Source organism: Elephas maximus, chromosome 3 (assembly GCF_024166365.1).
Source record: "Elephas maximus indicus isolate mEleMax1 chromosome 3, mEleMax1 primary haplotype, whole genome shotgun sequence".
In the NCBI taxonomy this organism is placed as follows: Eukaryota; Metazoa; Chordata; class Mammalia; order Proboscidea; family Elephantidae; genus Elephas; species Elephas maximus.
In genome coordinates, this window is record NC_064821.1 from 188,827,018 (window position 1) to 188,850,846 (window position 23,829).

Here is a 23,829-nt window from a genome sequence, read left to right on the forward strand (position 1 = left end):
GCACAACATGGTGGCATCAAGAGAGTGAAGCACAGTGAGTGTTGTTTTGTGTTCAAATATGACTGACAACCGGCAGACAAACAATTTCATGGAAGAGACCGTGTCCTGAAAAATGGAATGTGGTGAGTTATAATTTCCAAAGAGGAGACCACCTATGCCAAGGGCCCATGATTTCCCAGATATCTAGTCTTTCCACTATGTTAGCCTTCCCAAAAACATGCATCCACCTGTAGCAATCAGAAGTATAAGTAGCAGGATTAGATTTACTCCTACATAAACATCTCCTCCCCTCTCCTTGATGTAAATCTTATGGAAATTCTTTTTGTTTCCATCAATCAAGTTGATCCAAGATAAAAATAATTGGGCTCTCTGAGGACAGGAGAAACTTAAAGAAGACCCAAGTCTCTTCTTTCCTAGTCAGGCATGCCCAGGGCTTCACATGACACAATTTCTAACCCCTTTCCTGCCTTTTCTTCCTCCTTGCACCTATATGCTGAGTGGTCTGGTAGGGCAGATGTGAGAACCATTGTTAAAGTGTGTCTGACCACCAGATTTCCATGGATAGACTCAGAGAGAACTGGTTTTTGTCCAGCCTGATACCATATAGACTCCTGTGGTTGTAGTGTTAGTTGTGGTTATGGTTGAGGGAATGGAAGGTTTTTAGTCATTGAGAGTGAAGAGGGTATTGAATGCATATGAGCCTTTTCTCTCAGGGTACTTAAGTTAGTCATCTAGGCTTCTGATGTTTAACTGAAAATGAGCACATATGAGAAGCTTCTTTCATCAGTCCTTCTGGTGTTGTTGCTGTTGTTGTTCTCTTAGTCCCAGGAAATATTCCTAATAGCAACAGCAAGACAAACGGCCCCCTCTCTCTCCTCTTTCATACCTAAGCCCTGACCCTGCCCCCTCAAGTGAACAGAACTGGCACTTTCCAATAAAGGAAAGTAACATATTTGCTATCTTCCTCCTTACAATCTTCAGCTCATGGGCCTGAAGACCCGCAGAATAGATATGTCATTTCAGTCATCACTCATCCCCATGGTAGCCCACAATACCAATGTTTATAAAAACAAAGATGGATTCTGGATCTGATAAATAGCAGTCCTCCTCAAAATCCCCCTGGGCACTGAGCACCATCAGCACAAAGACATGAAATATTTTGATGTGCTCAGCGCTGTAAGTTCAGTGTGCTGGACCCTGGCCTGAAAGGGACAAAATTCAGGGGAGGAAGCTAGACAGGTAGGCATCAATCAGACCATAAAGGACCTTACATGTCATGCTAAGATATTTGGCCTTTATTTTGTAGGAGACACAAAGCCAGAGAAAGATTTTAATCAGGGAGAGTGAAATCTGTGATTATGAGAGCTTACTTTAATCATAGTGTGTACAAACGAGAAGGTGGGGCTGGAGGCAGAAGGAGTTTATTGGGCTAACATCAAAATCCAGCTGAGAACTGACAAAGATCAACAAAGGCAGAATAAGTAGGAATGGGAAGAATAGATCAGAGTCCAGGACCATGGAATATCTAGTAAAATTGGACACTGACACAATCTATTTTGACTCTACCACCACTACTACACAGGTCTCAGAACGTATAGGAGATATTCACTGCCGTCAATTTCATTCCAACTCATATGGGCACCATAGGACAGAGTAGATCTACGCTTGAGGTTAGATTCTCACTCATAGCAGCACCATAGGACATATTAGAACTGTCCTTGAGTTTTCCAAGTCTGCAATCTTTATGGCTGCAGACTGCCCTTTCTCCTACAGAGGGGCTGGTGGGTTAGAACTACCCACCTTTTGATTAGCAGCCCAGCACCTAATCACTTCACCACCAGGCCTGCTTATATGAGATATATGGAACCTTAATGACTGTGGCATGCCATATTACAGCCAGTGCTGTGAAAGAAAAACAAGTGAGCATCTCTTATGGAAAGAGAAAAGAGAAACCCTGAACTATGTAGGATAAATCTGAAAATTACAGGAAGTTATTTGGATATTCAAACCATGTGATTTGGTTTTACAACTGTTAACAATGAGAGATTGAGAGTGGACTTTGGCAGCTACTGTGCTACTAAAAGTACAATTTATTACCCTTAGACGACAGAAATTGAAAATACAAGATCTGAATCATGCCGCCTACTCAACACATCATTTTTGGGGTTTACTATTCGTCAGGCACTTGTTCAGATACTGGACTTGGCAATGGAGGAAAAGAAAAGAAAGATTCCTGTCCTCAGGGATCATATGTTCTCATGGCAGATATATGCCAAAATAATATAAAGTGACAAATAAATAAAATAATTTACAAATTATAGTAATGTTTTTCCTATTTTACCTATTGCATTGTCATGAGGACCAAGAACTCTTTATTCCCTCTACCATAATATTATTAAAAAAATATTTTAGAAGATTCAACAAAAATTACATCCTAACCAATTGTTGTTTGCTGAGGATGATATATAGATTTTAAAATGATATTGGCCTAATGTTTCCCAGGACGTATTAAACACAATACTCCAAGTTGACCACAAATGCTTCCATGATCCTATGAGTAAAGGAAAAGCTATATTCCAAATCACCATCTTGTATCTCTGAGCAATGACTTGGGAAAGGAGGAATCTGCTTTACACTTCAACAAATAATATTACTAGGACACATTATCTGACATAACAATTAACATCCACCCAAAAGAGTTGACTTCTCCCACCTACTGGGAAACCAGAGTGTTAGCCTGTTAAATGGTCACCATGAGTACTGTTGGAAATGTTCAGGTTCACAGGAGGACCCCTTAGTTGAAAGGACTCAATGCAGTGTCTGGGCTGTATTGCTGTTGTTGTTGTTAGGTGCCATTGAATTGGTTCCGACTCAAAGTGACCCATGCACAACAGAACGAAACACTGCCCGGTCCTGCGCCATCCTTACAATTGTTTTTATGCTTAAGCTCACTGTTAAAGCCACTGTGTCAATACACCTCGTTGAGGGTCTTCCTCTTTTCCACTGACCCAGTACTCTGCCAAGCCTGACGTGCTTCTCCAGGGACTGATCCCTCCTGACAACATGTCCAAAGTATGTAAGACGCAGTCTCGCCATCCTTGCCTCTAAGGAGCATTCTGGTTGCACTTCTTCCAAGACAGATTTGTTCCTTCTTTTGGCAGTCCATGGTATATTCAATATTCTTCTCCAGCACCACAATTCAAATTCGTCAACTCTTCTTCGGTCTTCCTCATTCATTGTCCAGCTTTCACATGCATATGATGTGATTGAAAATACCATGGCTTGGGTGAGGCGCACCTTAGTCTTCAGGATGACATCTTTGCTCTTCAACACTTTCAAGAGCTCCTTTGCAGCAGATTTGCCCAAACCAATCTGTCTTCTGATTTCTTGACTGCTGCAAGTAAAATGAAATCCCTGACAACTTCAATCCTTTCTCTGTTTATCATGATGTTGCTCATTGGTCCAGTTGTGTGGATTTTTGTTTTCTTTATGTTGAGGTGCGATCCATATTGGAGGCTGTGGTCTTTGATCTTCATTAATAAGTGCTTCAAGTCCTCTTCACCTTCAGCAAGCAAAGTCGTGTCATCTGCATAACACAGGTTGTTAATGAGTCTTCCTCCAAACCTGATGCCCCGTTCTTCTTCATATAGTCCAGCTTCTCGGATTATTTGTTCAGCATACAGATTAAATAGGTATGGTGAAAGAATGCAACTCTGACCCACACCTTTCCTGAGTTTAAACTAATCAGTATGCCCTTTTTCTGTCCGAACAACTGCCTCTTCATCTACGCAAAGGTTCCTCATGGGTACAATTAAGTGCTCTGGAATTCCCATTCTTCACAAAGTTCTCCATAATTTGTTATGATCCACAAAGAGAAATGCCTTTGAATAGTCAATAAAACACAGGTCAACATCCTTCTGGTATTCTCTGCTTTCAGCCAGGATCCACCTGACATCAGCAATGATATCCCTGTTTCCACGTCCTCTTCTGAAACCAGCCTGAATTTCTGGCAGTTCCCTGTCGATATCCTGCTGCAGCCTCGTCTGAATGATCTTCAGCAAAATTTTGCTTGCGTGTGCTGTTAATGATATTGTTCTATAATTTCCACATTTGGTTGGATCACCTTTCTTGGGAATCGGCATAAATATGGAACTCTTCCAGTCAGTTAGCCAGGAAGCTGACTTCCATATTTCTTGGCGTAGATGAGCGAGCACCTCTAGCACTGCATCTGTTTGCTGAAACATCTCAATTGATATTCCATCAATTCCTGGAGCCTTCTTTTCTGCCAGTGCCTTCAGAGCAGCTTGGACTTCTTCCTTCAGTACCATCGGTTTCCGATCATATGCCACCTCTTGAAATGGTTGAATATCTACTAATTCTTTTTGGTAAACTGACTGTGTATTCCTTCCATCTTCTTTTGATGCTCCCTGCGTCGTTTAATATTTTCCCCATGGAATCCTTCACTATTGCAACTCGAGGCTTGATTTTTTTCTTCAGTTCTTTTAGCTTGAGAAACACTGAGCGTGTTCTTCCCTTTTGGTTTTCCATCTCCAGCTCTTTGCACATGTCATTATAATACTTTATTTTGTCTTCTCGAGAGGCCCTTTGAAATCTTCTGTTCAGTCCTTTTACTTCATCAATTCTTCCTTTTCCTTTAGCTGACCGATGCTCAAGAACAAGTTTCAGAGTCTCCTCTGATATCCTTCTTGGTCTTTTCTTTCTTTCCTGTCTTTTCAGTCACTTCTTGCTTTCTTCATGGATCATGTCCTTCATGTCATTCTACAACTCGTCTGGTCTTTGGTCACTATAGTGTTCAATGTGTCAAATCTGTTCCTGAGCTGGTGTCTGAATTCAGGTGGGATATATTCAAGGTCATATTTTGGCTGTCATGGACTTGCTCTGATTTTCTTCAGTTTCAGCGTGAACTTCCATAGGAGCAATTGATGGTCTGTTTTACAGTCGGCCCCTGGCCTTGTTGTGACTGATGATATTGAGCTTTTCCATCATCTCTTTCCACAGATGTAGTCAATTTGTTTTCTGTGTATTCCATCTGGCGAGGCCCATGTGTATAGTCACCGTTTATGTTGGTGAAGAAGGTATTTGCAATGAAGAAGTCGTTGGTCTTGCAAAATTCTATCATTCGATCTCCAGCATTGTTTCTATCACCAAGGCCATATTTTCCAACTACTGGACCTTCTTCTTTTCCAACTTTCGCATCCCAATCGCTAGCAATTATCAATGTATCTTGATTGCATGTTCCATCGATTTCAGACTGCAGCAGTGGATAAAATCTTCTATTTCTTCATCTTTGGCCCTAGTGGTTTGGTGCATAAATTTGAATAATAGTCATATTAACTTTTCTTCCTTGTAGGCATATGCATATTATCCTATCACTGACAGCATTGTACTTCAGGATAAGTCTTGAAATGTTCTTTTTGATGATGAATGCAACACTGATCATCTTCAAGTCGTCATTACCAGCATAGTAAACGATATGATTGCCCGATTCGAAATGGCCAATACTAGTCCATTTCAACTCACTAATGCCTAGGATATTGATGTTTATGCATTCTGTTTCATTTTTGATGATTTCCAAATTTCCTAGTTTCATACTTCTTACATTCCAGCTTCCGATCATTAATGGATGTATGCAGCCACATCAGCAAATGAAGGTCCCGAAAGCTTTAATCCATCCATGTCATTAAGGTCAACTCTACTTTGAGGAGGCAGCACTTCCCTAGTCATCATTTGAGTGCCTGCCAACCTGGGGAGCTCATCTTCCAGTGCTATATCAATGTTCTGCTACTATTCATAAGGTTTTCACTGGCTAATGCTTTTCAGAAGTAGACTGCCTGGTCCTTCTTCCTAGTCTGTCTTAGTCTGGAAGCTCAGCTGAAAACTGTCCTCCATGGGTGACCCTGCTGGTACCTGAATACCGATGGCATAGCTTCCAGCATCACAGCAACACACAAGCCCCCACAGTACGACAAACTGACAAACTGACAGATAATGCTGTAGCATTATCTACTTTGAAAAGGCAATGTGGGAATTGCTGTCTCCAAGCTTCACTGCAGTTGTGCCTTGACAGAGCTGCTCCTTCATGCTATATCACACAAGAGTACATGAGAAATTTAGTACAGCAGAGAGCTTCCTTTCTAGAACAAGAGAGGCATGGGTATCAATCAGGGCAGATTAACCACTAAGCGAGGTACATGTGAGCTTAACTGTGTTTACTTACTAATCTGTGGTGCACAGTTTCACCTGTTTTTCACCACAGAACAGATGAAATTATGCACCACAGAATAATAAGCACAAGTAAGCCTAAGGATACTTTGCTTATTGGGTAATCTGTACCTAGTATGAATCCTATGGCTACTATTTATTAATCATGTGACTCTTAAGGAAGCTATTGAAACTTTCCGAGCCTCACTGTCCTTCCTTATCTATAAAATTGAGTAATAATGCTACCTTCTTCACAATGGGAATTAATTAAGTCAGTGAGTATAAAGTGCTTAGTACACTTGCTATGTTTGAGGCCATTTTTGCAGCTACTGTGTCAGTCCATTGCATTGAGGACCTTCCTCTTTTTCCCTGACCCTCTTGTTGGCCGACAGCCCCAGCAAGGAAAGACCCTCACTGTGCGTCTTGGCAGGTAATCCGAAGAACTGACACACAGCCCTTTCCAGATTCATACATTAAGGGGAAATTACCGACAAGGGCAAGCAGCTGTTCTCCAGTGGCGGACGGCTGGAGTATTTTCTGCAACCACCTGACAATGGACCCAAGCTTATATACCATTCCACCTCAGACCACGGCTCACTGTTTTTCCTCTCATGTCCTTGGGCAGTGAGTGTTCCCAGGGACTTCACATCCGGGTCCAGATGTTTTCCTTCTTGTTGCTAAGGCATTCTTCAGCCTTGGCTGTTGGCCCAGTCATGCCATTCCCAGCCTTTTACCGAAGCCCCAGTCCATCTCGAATTCAATCCCAGGATGCTTTGGGGAAGACCAAAGCTGATTCCATTAAAGGGGGGGTGTATAAGCTGAATAGCATTACCCTACAATCCACCCGTGTATACCCTCCCAATGTCCTTACAATCTTACCGCCCCCTCTTCCGCAATAGCCCTCGGACTTGGGAAGCAGAGGAACATTGCAAAACCAGACCACGTACTTAGTATAACCAGCAACACAGGAGATGACATAGTAATACGAGTCCCAATATCATTCAGAAGCCTATCCGCCAGGCAGACAGGAGGGATTGCAGGCAGCTGGAGACAGGGTTAGTCGCATCATGTTTGATAGAAGGGATGTGTTGCTGCAAGTCCTGCAGAGCCAAAGACACAATTTACAGGCATCAGAGGTATACATGCAACATTCAGTTTTCATTGTGGCACAGGTGCCAAACTGGGTGGTGGTCAGGATGTCAGTGTCCATCCTACTCTGAAAAATGACCTTCTGTATTTGTTGAGTCTCCCCATTCAGAAGGATGATAGCCCACCTGGTGTTGTTAAGCGCAGCTGTGGCAAGTCTGGCTAGTGCCCCTACATGCCACTCCACATGTGGAGTGGTGGCCTGGGGCGAGAACTGGGACAAATGGCAAAACTACCATGATGTGCGGTGGTATCTGTGCTGGGCTGTTAGAGTTTACTAATTGCTGGGAACACTGGGGAGGGTGGTGTAAACATTAGTAGCTAGGTACAGCCACCCCCAGGTGTAGTGCTCCACCCAGGTGTAGGGCAGTTACGGCCCCCCATGCAAGCCAGATATCCAAAGACACTCCTTAGGCAATGGGTATGCCCCTGCCCGTAGGCTTTCCTTTTGCTTCCTTAAGCACCTATTGGCAACAACTAGCGGGATTCTAGCACACTGTTGTCGGGGTTCCAAACCACCATCCTGCGGGGAAAAGAGGTCTTAGTCCTCTTCCGATGCTCCTAGCAAAGGGGAACTTGACCCTTTATAACAACTTGCTTCCACTTGCAGTAGGGTATAAAACACTGCTCATGACTTTCTCCAGCATGCTGTGCCTGTCTTTTGCTCCTCACCACAACTGAGACCAAAATCCCATTGGCAGTCTCTTCTTGCTTTGCCGATGCCACAGGCCCTACCCGTACCTGTCGGGGTAACAGGCTATGTCCAACTGGCACGGCTGACCTTGTATTAACACTCCTAAAGCCTTTTTTTGTTTTACAGTGAACTTTACCTGCTGGAAGGCCTCCTCTTCCTTTGTCTCTCAGTCCCACACTGCTCCTTTTTTCACAGTCTCTGTCTCTTTTCTTATACCCTCACTTTCTAGAAATCTCCCCAAATTTGTTCTTCCTTCCTTTCTTCAGTAACCTATATAGGGGACATAGGGTGTGGGCTACATGGGATATGAAGGGGTGCTAGTACTCCAGGAGCCTGGCAATTGCTTGCAGATGCTTCACAGTTTCTGCGCAGGGGTAGACTTGGGCTTTATCTATCACTGGTTCAGGCATCACTTGCGTCTTACCCAACCAGGTAACACCCAAGTATTTGACCAGCAAACCAGGCCTCTGCGGTTTTCCGTCATTCACTGTCCATCCCCACGACTGAAGGTGCGTGACTACCTCACAAGCTACAGCCTATAAAGAAGCAAATGAGTCAGAGGTCAGCATGACATCATCAATATAGTGGAATATGGCCACCTAGCAGAGGGACTCCACCGCTTTAGACCAGTGGCAAGCATGCGGCAGTGTATGGTGGGACTATGCAGTTACCCTTTTGGGAGCATTGTGAAAGTCTACTGTCTCACCTACCAACTGAAGGCAGACTGGTTCTGGCTGTCTGAGTGTAGAGGGATGCTAAAGAAAGAATTAACCAAGTCGAGCACAAAGTGGTAAGTGCCCAGTGAGTCCCCTTTTGTCCCAACAGCTGTGTGATATTGGGTATAGCTGCAAACAAGGGAGAGTCACCTTATTCAATTCCCAGTAGTCTACTGTCATTTTCCAGGAAAATCCAGCTTGTGCATTGGCCAGAGAGGACTACTCAAGGGGCTCTAGGCAGGTCTCAGAATCCCCACTGGGTGTAGCTCCTGCATGCCCACAATGATTTCTTGGTGACCACCAGGAAGGCGGTAATGCTTAAGGGCCCTGACCTGAGCTGGGGAGTGCAACTGCACAGGGGACCATTTAGGATTACCTTGTACTACAGCTTTTACGGCTCTCACTTGCAGATGGAACTCACCGGAGGTCTACAGCTCCAGCCTCAACAAAAAATCTCCGCCCAGAATGTATTCCTGTATCAGGGCTAGTTAACTTTGTAGGCCTTTGGAGGTAGCCTTCCAATCTGTAGCACTCGTTAGACTTGGCACGCCCTGACAGCCGCAGCCGCGTACCCATCAATAGCTGTTAGTGGGGGTCCAATGTATGATAATTTCAATGTGTGGCCTCAGTTCCCCTGAGACCCAGCAGAGGGATTCCTACACCTGTGGTGCACTTTGGCCACACCCCTAGTCAAAGGGTGAGGGACACTCCCACCCCTCGGTGGGGGAGGCTTGGGCTTCGCCTCATCTCATGGGCTCCGGTCAGAGCCTTTGGGGATCCCAGATCTTTTGTCAGGAACAATTCTACACCAAAGAAACACATTTGATAGAAGAGACAGTTTGATAGAACATACGGCACAAATAAGAAATGCCCTTGTAGGGAACTGCTGCATTTATATCCCAGACTGCTTTTCTGAGATGGATGGTGAGGCTGGGGTTGTCTTGTGCCTTCCTATCAGCCACTTAAACCTATCCTTTGAAGTTTTCAATTCCCCCTATTTCTTGGGATGATAGTGTGTAGAGTTCATTCAAGATCCAGTGGAAGCCTACGTATAAGATAAAAAGCCCCATTATGATTTACCTGCCGAGAACCCCCTGGCCTGTTGGCTCCGGAATCTCTCCCTGCACAGGGTTAGCCTTGGCCAGGGTCTGGTAGATGGGTCAGCTTTCCTGTGCTATCCTGCATTTTCTGATGACAGTGGCAGCCCACCCATGTAGGCCCAGTCCATGAAGGTGTTTTGAATCGCCATGGACGTTCCTCTGTTATATCCAGAAGGTGGTCGATTGCACATCTCTTTACTCTGGACCAGACAGTGCTTCAGCCTCTGCAGTCAGCTCGTTAAGGCCGGTCTGTTCATTGGCTGTTTCCCACTCTCAGCATAGAGGCTTTTCTGATGACTATCCACACAAGGAACAAAAATTCTCAGGAGCAGAACGGATTTTGTTATTTTTTATTTTTTTTTTGTCCAGATGTTTCATTTCTGTAGGGGCTTGTTTTATACCTCAGTCCGACGGTTTTCAGTGGCCAGATTGAATGGCCAGTCAGTTAGCTATTGCCCATGTCACAGTTCTCTTGTGCCCTCTAAAAATGGCCCTAACTGCAGCAATTCCCATCAGGACTTGGAGGCAAAAGTTTACAAAGGTGTGCATTAATATATCAACTTCACCAGGACATACAGTAAGGGTTTGTAGGGGCCCCAAGGGACTTAGCCATAGTCAGGCTGAGGTAAGTGTCTCAATGATAGTGACCTTCAGACCCAAAGCATACCTCACTGGACTTTAATTGTAACACAAGGCCTTTTCTCCTTGCTGCTGACAAAGAAATCAGGCTTAATCCTCTAGTAAGAAATTATCATCCTTAATCATTTCTGAAAGAAGGTCTGGCAAAAGCTGGCAGAGCCCTCACTCATTTGTGGAGCCACATCACCACACCAAGCACAAGCCTGGGTCCAGCCCAGTTTCCTGGTAACCTGGGGGTAGGCCGCCCTCTTTTATTTTCCCCTTACCATTGCAGCTACAGCTAGGTTGCTGTTCAGTTAACTTGGCCGGGGTAGGTATCAGGGAATTCTGAGTTCTCTTCAGGGTCACTCAACACAAGTTATCTTGAAGGGCTTTTTACTCCTTTTTTTTTTTTTTTTTTTTTTCCTTTTTTCCCTGCTGTTTTAACTCTTTCTTTGCCCTGGGTGCTACAGGGTGTTCTCAGGCCAGGGACCTGTTTATCCCCTCCAACTAGCTCCAGTCCCACCCTCTAATGACTGAGCTGGCCAGGCTTCGCTGGTCACCCAGGATTCTCTTACAGAAAATCATATGGGCCAGACCTCCCCACATAGAGGTCGCTGGCCACCTCGGGATTCCCCCCAAAGATGCCTCTTGCTTCCGCAAACGGGACACTAATATTTCAGTGGAGGAGGAATATGCTGCAGGCAAATCCTCCATTTGCAGCTCTGCTTCCAGCTGTCTAATTAGGGCCACAGCGGCAGGCTCTGCATCGGATGCCCCTCTCAATGCTGCCAGTAGAAGCCACCCCACACAAGCTGCCTCAGCAGGGCAATTTGGTTTTTGCTTTGGGGTCTCCCAGTGGCCACGCAACTCCCAGAACCAAAACACAAACAGCCTCCTTTTCTTTCTCCACAAGCAAAGACTCTAGGAACTGCAACGATCCCTTTGGCATTTTCAGGGTGTCCCCATACTCATGCACAGGTCGCCAGGCATCAACAGCCTGGACTAGTGGTCCCAGGGTATGCATCCCTGCCCACCCTGGGGTTTTTCCCAACGTAGCCTACTTTTCCCCACACACGTGGAAAGGCATGGTGTGCCCTTCGGATTCCCGCTGACTATATCACTTGTCCGGGGACAGCCCCAGCAAGAAAAGACCCTCGCTATGTGTCCTGGCAGATAATCCAAAGAACTGAGGACATAGCCCTTTCCAGATTCATACCTTCAGGGAAACTTACTGACATAGGCAATCAGCTGCTTTCTCCAGGGGTGGCTGGCTGGAGTATTTTCTGCAACCACCAAGCAAGAGATCCAATCTTATATACCATTCCAGCTGGGACCAAGGCCCATTGTTTTCTTCCACGTCCTTGGGTGGTCAGTGTTCCCAAGGACTTCACGCCAAGGCCCAGATGTTTTCCTTCTTGTTGCTAAGGTATTCTTCAGCCTTGGCTGCTGGCCCAGTCATGCCCCTCCTGACCTTGTACCTTAGCCCAAGTCCATCCCAAATTCATCCCCAGCATGCTTCAGGGAAGAGCAAAGCTGATTCCATTAGGGAAGGTTTGTGTATAGATGAATATCATTACCCTACAGTCACCATCAGTGCTGTTGGAAAAATTCATATTCACAGGAGGACTCCTTAGATCAGAGGACTAGATGCAGTGCCTAGGCTGCATTGTTGTAGCTTTATGTATTTATAAAAGCCAGTCTGGGAATTGCTGCCTCCAAGCTCCACTGCACTTGTGCCTTGACAGAGCTGCCCCTTCATCCTATATCAGGAGTACATGAGAAGCTTAGTACAGCAGAGCAAGAAAAGCAGGGGCATGAATCAGGGTCAGATAAACCATCACGCTAGGTACACACAGGCTACATTGAGTTTACTTACTAATCTTTCGTGCACAACTTCACCTGTTTTTCAACACAAACTTCGTGGTTAAGTGCTACATCTCCTAACATAAAGGTCATCAGTTTGAATGTACCAGGTGCTTCTTGGAAACTCTATGGGACAGATTTACTCTGTGCCGTAGAGTCACTGAGAATTGGAATAGACTCAACACTTTCTATTTGGATATATGGGTGTAAAGAGAATATATTAAAAAAAAAAGCAACAAAGTGATTACATTAAGAGTCAGGATAGTGGTTACCTATAGTGGTGAAGAAAATGCAGGGTCTTTGGAAGAGTTGTTAATATTCTCTTTCTTGATTTTGGGTGTACTTATATGAGTGCCCAATTTAGAAGTATTAACCATGTAAGCTCTAGCTTATCAGCTTTCTGTCAATAATATTAGACTAGAGTTCTTTTCAAGAGTTTACTATTAATGACAATCACTTGGAGTTATTCTATGCACCTTGTATAAAGACTATGCTTCAACATTCTTTTTAGAGCTTGGATCACAACAAGTACAAAATTCCCTATACAGAATTGCTGGCTATAATATGATGAGAGTCAATAGATTTGATTTCCCTTTAAGATAGGAAAACAACTAGATTCACTTTCCATTTGATCACCCCTCAGAATAAGATTTTATTTTTTTAGAGTTTTAACTTATTCTTCAGTTCTTTTCATCTCTTTTGGTAATACCTTTGCACAAACGTATTATTAGTCAAAACGCTATACAAACAAAAAAGTACATATGATAGTAGAATATTATTATAAAAACTTAGGCATGTGACCATCAGTATAATATAGCTGTCAAACCTTGGATGAATACCAAAATTATTTCTATGTCCTACAGACCCAACGTCTCTAACCTCATTTGCTGACACTTTCATCTTCATTGCTGTTTTTTTGCTGCTATATTTCTCTGCCTTGGGCCTTGCTATTTCCTCTTATTGGAACAATCTATCCTAGATATACCCATGGCTCACACTTCTGTTCATTCATGTCTCTGCCCAAAATGTCACCGTGGAAGAACCTTTCTAAACAATCTTCTCTCAAGTACACCTCATGTGTATCACTCTCAGCTCTCCTCCCTGCCCTTCTGCAGTGCTCTCATTTCTCCTGCTTAAGGACAAGGACTCTGTTTGGTCACCAGTACCTGTATCTCCAGCATGTAGAATATTGCCTAGCACATAATAGGCAAACAGAAAACATTTGTGAATCAGTTAATTAATCTCTCCCTGTATATTGAGCTGAAGACATTCTTTTCCCCATTTTACAGAGGAGGAAATGATACCTGAGGTAGTTGAAGTAACTTTTTAGGGTCTCGCAAGCTACAATGTTGTTGAAACGGGTTCAAAACCACTAAAATGGTTTTTTGATATGCCCAATCCAAAAGACATATCTCAAGCAAGACTGAATTGAGTGATGGGAAAGCCTGAATCTACGACTTTAATTCATCTGATGGACATTCATCTGATGTAGTTGAAGGAAGAGTGTAAAAATGCAAAATGAAAACAAAAGCAATGTAAAGGCTCAACCACGAAACATGTGCTTTATTGAAGAAGGAGAAACGGGACAAACTCTTTATAGGATAGAGATCACTGCCTAAATTAGATAACAGATGCCAAAGAGAGATCAGGCAAAGCTTCAGTGCAAGAATGTAGACGTTGAACGTGTTAATCATTTTCCAATAATATGGTATCAACTTTAGGATCTAAGCCTTTTCTCTGTCAGCTCTTGTCTCAGAAGGAAGGTTAGGGAAGATGCAGTCTGTCACCACGGCTGAGGGAGGAGGATGGAGTCCAGAGACTGGGAAGAGCCACTGGATCACATCATTTCATGATTCTGATGAATTCTGGTGTTGTTACTTGATTTTGGGTACACACTTCTGCTGGCAGGGTTGAGGTGGCAGCACAGGAGGGCATTTCTGCTGGCATGGCGGAGGAGGGCAACACACAGGTGGGCATGGCGGAGGAGGACAACACACAGGTGGGCATGGCGGAGGAGGGCAACACACAGGTGGGCATGGCGGAGGAGGGCAACACACAGGTGGGCATGGTGGAGGAGGGCAACACACAGGTGGGCATGGTGGAGGAAGGCAACACACAGGTGGGCAAGGCTCAGGGCACTTAGGTGGGCACACCACAAGAGGTGGCAAGCAGGGCTGCTTGCACTGCTGCTGATAGTAAGACATCTTTTCTGAGTCTCTGGGAATCTGAAAAATAATCGCATGACAGTGTTTACTGTAGTGACACTCTTGCTGGCTAAGCAATTCAGTATCCTTTAAATGAGTTCAGTCAACATTCATCTAGTCCCCCCCAAAATATTAATAACTGTGTAGCTTTTCCCGCTTCCCTTTTAGCATCGATTCCTGCTATGGACTGAATTGTGTTTCCCAAAAATATGTGTTGGAAGTGTCACCCCTATACCCATGGTGAAAACCCTGGTGGCATAGTGGATAAGAGCTACAGCCACTAACCCAAAAGTGGGCAGTTCAAATCCACAGGGACTCCTTTGAAACACCGTGGGGCAATTCTTTTCTGTTGTATATGTCGCTGGAAGTCAGGATCCACTCAACCGCTACTGATTTTACCTATGGTTGTAATCCTATTTAGAAAGAGAGATTTCATTGTCATGTTAATCAAAGCATATCTAAGTGGAGTGGCGCCAAATTTAGTCACTTCTGATTTATAAAAAAGATCAGATTAGGCACGGAGATGCATACACAGGGGAAGACGGAAGTCACATGAGGATCATCTACAAGTCTAGCAACCAAGGAACACCCAGGCCTACAAACAAGGAAGGAATCAACAGGGCCGAGACCCTGACTTGGACTCGTAGCCTCCAGAACTGCGAGAATATAAATTCCTGTTCTTTAAAGTGAACTATCTATGGTATTTCTGTTATGGCAGACCAGGAAACTAAGACACTTCCCATTATCTTTTATTCTTTTTTGGCATTTTTCTCACACTACCATTTCTAAGAACAAAAATATATCCTATATTGAGGTAGCACTACGTAGGGCTGAATTTAAATGTTATCTAGAGAAAGGATACCCAACTTGCTAAACTTCTGAGCAATCCCCCCCCCAAATTGCTAACAACATCATCTGCCATGAAACCCTGAATGAAAGTCTAACCGATCTTGCCATGGGTTATTCGGGAAGAACTGCAAATGTTCAAATGAAGTTCTAAGGGCTAGTACCCGGAGAAGCAAATCTTTGGAAACAAACAGAAATGTGGGACAGGACTTTATTTCTTATTCCTCATTCTTCTTCCTTTAAGACTGTCCCTTTAACTTCATTTCCCATATGAACGTCAACAAAGCTCACCAAAGAGTAGCTAAAATATCACATAATTATACCTGCCCTCCACAAAATTCATCATCTAGGTTTCCACAAAGCCTAAAGCATTATTTTCTAAAACAAAAGTCCTTTCTACCACCAGTTAAAATCCTTATACTGCCCAACTGCCCAAAAATGCCTTGCAAGTATTGCACTTACCACAGTCTCAAAGCTGGTGCCCAACTGAGTGTCAGTAGGATGGCAGCAGGGTTGTGGAGTGTCCTTTTATAAAGGCTAGCCACCCCTTTAGAAGGGGAAGCGGAAAGATGCACTGATTTCTCAACCAAAATGCCATCTGCATGCAATTCCAAAAATGCCTTACCACACTCATGCTGATTATCACAAAACTTCCTCGTCCACCATCCTCCTCACCTGGGCAACTGCCCAGTGATTCACTTGAGACTTTGTTTTAGGAGATACAGACAGCATCATGTGGCAGGTGAGGAATATAGGAGTTCTCCAGCTGAAACCTGGTAGAGTGGTTGTCTTCCCACAAATCCCCAAACCCCAGGTTCCTTGTATATAAAATTTGCCTCCCTGTTCACCCTCCTGCCCAGCATCCCGTTTTGTACATGGGATGCAAAAACTATGCTTTACCAAGATTTATCTGAACACATTTACTCCTCACCAAAAGTTTTTATTTTTAATACAATTCACCCTTTTCGACAGCCTTTAGTTAATAGGATTCTTTTCTTGATCACTTATAGCCTTTAACAAGAGCAGTATCATCTTTCAGATATCTAGGCCATTAGAGTCACATGCTGGGGCTTTCCCTATGACTCCATGTAGTGCAGATTTACATACTGACCTGTATCTGTGGTCCTTATGACCATTAGCCACAGTGGTATATCAAAGTCTTTTTCTCCCATTTTCTTAAAACAACAGTTCAATATCTGAGCTGCATCCACTTAGAAGCTTTTGCATTCATACTTCCAAAATACTTGGTGCTTTTTTGCCCTACCTATTCAGTTGTCTTCCTCCCTGGTATTCAATGTTTAAGTAGTATTTAGTGTTATATGTCACTAATTTGTTAAGCTCCCTAGAGCCTATTTTCATCAGCTCTAAATTAGAAACAGTAATAATATCATCTCAAAAGGTTGGTATAAAAAACTAAACGAGAATACGTACCTAAATACCTAGCATAATACACATTACAGACTGACTTCTAAAGGATTATTGGCAAGGTATAAAAATAATTATCCATAATAATTAACCAGCAGTCACACAAATGTTCAGATACATGTTCAGATAAACTGTGAGGCATTGGCAGGTTCTAAAGCAGTTTAGAAGGCACAAACTCAAAAACATCCTCAATGTCTACACATTCTATCCAGTAAGAAAACTCTTCCCAAACTTCTTGTAGGGGCATTCATTGCCTATGCCTTTCTCTGAAAGACCTTCAATACAACAATTAAAGTGATTCTCAACTGGAGTATGTTAGTGGACTAGAAAAATAAAATATTTTCTTTTGACTGTATATGAGAGGAATTCCTTAAGAACAAGTGTAACTTAGCCTGGCAAATTGAAGATGAAACCACAGAGCTCTATTCTCTCTCATGATATCCAGGAAAGACAGCATGGGGCAGCTGTTTCTCCATAGCACTACAAGACACAGAACTAATTTCAGCAGGCTACTAATCTTGTTTGCAATTAGGAAAGTGACTGTTTTCAGAGGTGCCAGAAGGAACAGGGATGTCATTGGAACATGTGAGGGACTCATACAACATGCTATTTCGTATAGAAATTCTAGGAATTAGAAGTGGCTCTGGATTTTTTCTGGATACAGGAAGTAATTCAGAAATATAAGACATAAAAACAGATTTTTCAGCTTTAGACTTGCTTGCCTTGCCTCCTATGGGGTTCCTAATTCAGGCATTTATATTGGTTCCCAAAGTCATCTGACAAGGCATTGGGTTTATAAATAAAGTATGGGTGGGGGTTGATTTTCTTAGAAAAGAATTAGTAATGAACATTTACAACCCTAGAGACAAAAATGATTATCTCTGGTTATACAAAGCAAAGAATCAAAGGGAAGATTGTTCATTCCTATCAAAAATGTGAGCACCTGAAAAGTTTGTAGAAATTAAATCTTTGCAAATCATGTACTAGTTACACGGAGGTTGCTGGTGGCGCTTCAATAAAATTGATATTCTTTCTTTCCAGTCAAGTCCATTCCAATTTATGGTGACCCATGTGCGCACAGTAAAGCTCTTCCTTTAAGAGGTAGTTTGCTAGGCCTGTCTTCCAAGATGCTTCTCCCTGGGCTCGAATCACCAACCTTTCAGGTCAGTAGTGCCACACAAACTTTTTGCACCACCCACGGACTTCATGACACCCAACAAAATTAATAATAAAAAAATTAGTAATAAGTACTTAATATTATCTAGTAGTGGAATGACTTCAAATTTCTTCATTTTTCACAAAATAAATTACTTACAAATTTTTTCTACTTAATAACTATCTTTAAATTTAGAATGGTCTACAACACTACCCTCTTTATTTTTCTGATATTTGGTTGTTGGTAAGACCAGACCAGTTTTCTCCTAAATATCCCACCTTCTGGATTTGTTTCATTGGTTAATTTGGTGTTACTTAACTTGTTCTTCTATTTTCCCCTGTAAATTGGACTTTAGAACTAAACTACAAACCACACTAAGTGAAAGAAACCAATTGCAAAACACTACATAAGGTAGAGTTCCATTTATATAACATTGTGGAAGATGCATAACTCTAGGGACAGAAAACTGAACAGAGTATGACAGGGACTGGGGCCAGGAGGAGAAAGGCTGCATAAAAGAAATAGAGAAATTTGAAATTACACCTTAATATAAATTTATATCTAAAAATAAGACTAAATGTGTGTGGCAATAGAACATGCTTAAGGACTGAAAGACTTATTATTGGGCTTTTTTTTAAGGACTAAAAGACTTATTATTGCAAAAATGTCAGCTTTGCTCAACCTAATCAATATAGCATAGGTGTCTTAGGGAGATAAGTACTCAACTTTCAAAACAAGCCATAGCAAGCTGGCTTCAGTCCCACAAGTCGACTAAAAATACTCCTTCTAAATTCTACTATATCTTTCCAACCATCAAATTAAATGAGTATTTCCCAGTTTTTATCTTCCTGGACTTCTTTTCTGAATTTTACAATGTCGACCAATCCATCTTTCTTTAAGTTCTGTACTTGTTGGTTTCCATGACATCTATTTTCGTGATTCTCCTAAACTTGTGCCTGGTCCTTGTTCGCCACGGTTTGAACTTCTTTCTCCAAATGTCAAATGGTTCCCTGGCCGATGACTCTTACCACCTTATGCATTCTCTGGTTATGATCCCAACCAGTCTTTAAACTTAACAGCCACAAATCTGTTATTGACCCCTACATGTCCATTTGCATTCCAGAGACCACTTCAGACTTAAGTATGCCTTTGCCTGCTGAAATCTCTATCCATATGTCCTCCAATTATCAACTGATTCTCTTTCCTACAAATGAGAAACATCTCCAGTATTCTCTACCTTGTACACCTCCAACCACTCAATCACTTCCATTACTTTGACTCTTTTTTCCTCTACTATGCTCCACTTATCCAATCAAATATCTAGTCTGCCAGTTTCTGTAATTCATTTCATCCTTCCTATGCTAACTAGCCTGGCCTTAGCTCAGGCCATCCTCATCTTTGGCCCAGATTATTACCAGACCTTCCTAACTACTCTCTCTTCCCCAGTCTTCTTTTATTCAAAACCAGCTTCCGCATTGCAGTCAGAGTGATCCATTAAAAGTCAAGTCTATGTCACTTGCATGCTTAAAGTGTCAGGTCCATTATACAGCCCTTCCTTCCCCTCTAGCTTCATTCCTTGTTACTCCATGCCTTGAAATCTATGCTGTTGTAATATCAAGATCCTTGTAATTTTTCTCACAGGCCATTTTTTTTTTTGTTCCTTCTGCTCAGTGCATTTATTCACTATACTTCTGATAAATCTTCTTCTTGCTATTTTTACCTGTCTTATGCTGACATTGGATCCCTGGTGCTGCAGTGGTTAAGAGCTGAGCTACCAACCAAAAGGTCAACAGTTCAAATCCACCAGCCACTCCCTGGGAATCCTATAGGGCAGTTCTACTCTGACCTATATTATTGCTATGAGTTATAATCTATTTGGTTAGCAAAGGATTTGGTTGTTTTTGTTTGTTTTGGCTTATCACTGACACTATTCTTAACAAAGCCATCACTCTCAATGAAAAGCCCTTTTGGGCCCTTTTCACTAAGGCATGTGTCCCACCTTAGTCTCCCAAAACACTCAGAGCTTCTTTTGTCATATCCATCTACATTTAGTGGACTTCCCACTCATCTGCTTCACCTGTAATGTGCAAGTTCTTTAAAAAGGTAGACTGCTCTTCCCTACTACTACATATTCAGGACATACCCTGAAACCTGGAACAGAGTAGGTGCTGAGTAAGTATTTGTTGAATATGCACAGGAAGACTGGCACAACATGGAGGCATCAAGAAAGTGATGCCCAGTGAGTCTTGTTTTGTGTTCAAACATAGCCTGTTACCCCGACAGGTACAGGTAGGGCCTGTGGCAACGGCAAAGCAACAAGAGAGTGCCAGTGGGATTTTGATCTCAGTTGTGGTGAGGAGCCAAAGACAGGCACAGCATTTTGGAGAAATTCACGCACAGTATATAATACCCTACTGCACGTGGAAGCAAGTTCTTATAAACGGTCAAGTTCCCCTTTGCTAGGAGCATCAGAAGAGGACTAATACCTCTTTTCCCCTCAGGGTGATGGGTTGGATCCCTGTCAACAGTGTGCTAGAATCCTGCTAGTTGTTGCCAATAGTTGGTTAAGGAAGCAAAAGCAAAGCCTATGGGCAGGGGCATACCCACTGCCTAAGGGGTGTCTTTGGACGTGTGGCTTGCACGGGGGGCCTTAACTGCCCTTCAACTGGGTGGGGCACTACACCTGGGGGGGTTGTACATAGCTGCTAATATTTACACCACCCTCCCCAGTGTTCCCAGCAATTGGGAAACTCTAACAGCCCGGCTCAGGTACCAGTGTACATCAAGGTAGTTTTGCCCCTTGTCCCAGTTTTTGCCCCAGGCCACCACTACACATGTGGAGAAGCTGGTAGAGGTGCTAGCCAGACATACCACAGCTATACTTAACAACACCAGGTGAGCTATCATTCTTCTGAATGGGGAGACTCAACAAATACAGAAGATCGTTTCAGAGTAGGATGGCCGTTGACACCCTGACCGCCACCCAGGGTCCTGTGCCACAATAAAAACTGAACGTTGCATGCATACGTCTGATGCCTCTAGATTGTGTCTTTGGCTCTGTAGGACTTGCAGCAACACATCCCTCCTATCAAACGTGACTCCACTGACCCTGTCTCCTGCTATCTGCAATTCCTCCCGTCTGCCTGGAGGACAGGCTTCTGAATGATATTGGGACTCGTATTACTATGTGTTCTCCTGTGTTGCTGGTTATACTAAGTATGTGGTCTGGTTTCACAACGCTCCTCTGCTTCCAAAGTCTGAGGGCTATTGCAGAAGAGGGGGTGGTAAGATTGTAAGGACATTGGCAGGGTATGCACAGGTGGATTGTAGGGTAATGCTATTCAGCTTATACACCCGCTCTCTAATGCAATCGGCTTTGTTCTTCTCCGAAGCATGCTGGGGATGAATATGGGATGGACTGGGTCTTCGGTAAAAGGCTGGGAATGGCATGACTGGGCCAGCAGCCAAGGCTGAAGAATGCCTTAGCAACAAGAAGGAAAACAACTGAACCTGAATGTGAAGTCCCTGGGGACACTGCGTGGCCAAGGAAACGAGAGGAAATACAATGAGCCTTGAATAGGACAATCATATAGTCTACTATGCTGGGAATGACAACTTGAAGAGGATCAGTCTTCCGTTCATTGTTAGAAAGAATGTTTCATGACCTATCCTGAAGTACAACGCTGTCAGTGATAGGATAATATCCAAACGCCTACAAGGAAGACCAGTTAATACAAATATTATTCAAATTTACGCACCAACCACTAGGGCCAAAGATGAAGAAATAGAACATTTTTTCAGCTGCTACAGTCTGAAATCAATGGAACATGCAATCAAGATACATTGATAATTACTGGCAATTGGAATGCTAAAGTTGGAATGAAAGAAGAAGGACCAGTAGGTGGAAAATATGTCCTTGGTGATAGAAACAATGCTGGATATCGAATGATAGAATTTTGCAAGACCAACGACTTCTTCATTGTAAATACCTTCTTCACCAACATAAACGGTGACTATACAGATGGACCTCGCCAGATGGAAAGCACAGAAAACAAATTGACTACATCTGTGGAAAGAGATGATGGAAAAGATCAATATCATCAGTCAGAACAAGGCCTCAGGTCGATGTGGAACAGATCATCAATTGCTCATAAGTAAGTTCAAGTTGAAACTGAAGAAAATCAGAGCAAGTCCATGACAGCCAAAATATGACCTTGAATATATCCCACCTGAATTTAGAGACCATCTCGGAAACAGATTTGACACATTGAGCACTAGTAACCGAAGACCAGATGAGTGGTGGAATGACATCAAAAACATCATCCACGAAGAAAGTAAGAGGTCACTGAAAAGACAGGAAAGAAAGAAAGACCAAGATGGATGTCAGATGAGACTCTGAAACTTGCTCTTGAGCATCGGGCAGTTAAAGCAAAAGGAAGAATTGACGAAGTAAAAGAACTGAACAGAAGACTTCAAACGGCCTCTCGAAGAGACAAAGTAAAGTATTATAATGACATGTGCAAAGAGCTGGAGATGGAAAACCAAAAGGGAAGAACACGCTCGGCATTTGTCAAGCTGAAAGAACTGAACAAAAAATTCAAGCCTCGAGTTACAATAGTGAAGAATTCCATGGGGAAAACATTAAACGACGCAGTAAGCATCAAAAGAAGATGGAAGGAACTCAGAGTCATTATATGAAAAAGAATTAGTCGATATTTAACCATTTCAAGAGGTGGCATATGATCGGGAACTGATGGTACTGAAGGAAGAAGTCCAAGCTGCTCTGAAGGCATTGGTAGAAAAGAAGGCTCCAGGAATTGATGGAATATCAATTGAGATATTTCAGCAAACAGACGCAGCGCTGGAAGTGCTCACTCGTCCATGCCAGGAAATATGGAAGACAGCTTCCTGGCCAACTGACTGGAAGAGTTCCATATTTATGCCTATTCCCAAGAAAGGTGATCCAACCAAATGTGGAAATTATAGAACAATATCATTAATATCACACGCAAGGAAAATTTTGCTGAAGATCATTCAGACGAGGCTGCAGCAGGATATCCACAGGGAACTGCCAGAAATTCAGGCCGGTTTCAGAAGAGGATGTGGAACAAGGGATATCATTGCTGATGTCAGATGGATCCTGGCTAAAAGCAGAGAATACCAGAAGGGTGTTTACCTGTGTTTTATTGACTATGTAAAGGCATTTCACTGTGTGGATCATAACAAACTATGGATAACGTTGCAAAGAATGGGAATTCCAGAACACTTAATTGTGTTCATGAGGAACCTTTGCATAGATCAAGAGGCAGTTGTTCAGATAGAACAAGGGGATACTGATTGGTTTAAGGTCAGGAAAAGTGTGGGTCAGGGTTTTATTCTTTCACCATACCTATTTAATCTGTATGCTGAACAAATAATCCAAGAAGCTGGACTATATGAAGAAGAACGGGGCATCAGGTTTGGAGGAAGACTCATTAACAACCTGTGTTGTGCAGATGACACGACCTACCTTGCTACAGGTGAAGAGGACTTGAAGCACTTACTAATGAAGATCAAACACCACAGGCGTCAGTATGGTTTGCACCTCAACATAAAGAAAACAAAATTCCTCACAACTGTACCAATGAGCAACATCAGGATAAACGGAGAAAGGATTGAAGTAGTCAGGGATTTCATTTTACTTGGATCCACAATCAATAGCCATGGAAGCAGCAGTCAAGAAATCAAAACACAGATTGCATTGGGCAAATCTGCTGCAAAGGACCTCTTCAACGTTTTGAACAGCAAAGATGTCACCCTGAAGACTAAGGTACGCCTGACCCAAGCCATGGTATTT

General features: G+C 42.9%; 1 long non-coding RNA gene across 4 annotated transcripts in view; it reads right to left on the reverse strand.

The window, feature by feature from the left end:
- Positions 1-23,829, reverse strand: part of LOC126073658 (uncharacterized) — a 372,441-nt gene that overhangs the window by 267,607 nt on the left and 81,005 nt on the right. The window contains exon 1 of one of the 4 annotated variants that reach the window (XR_007516814.1): positions 9,859-10,514. The exons of the other annotated variants lie outside the window; for them this stretch is intronic. This is a non-coding gene — a long non-coding RNA (uncharacterized LOC126073658). Of the gene's footprint in view, positions 1-9,858; positions 10,515-23,829 lie in introns of those variants that run through there. 4 annotated transcript variants of the gene reach the window in all.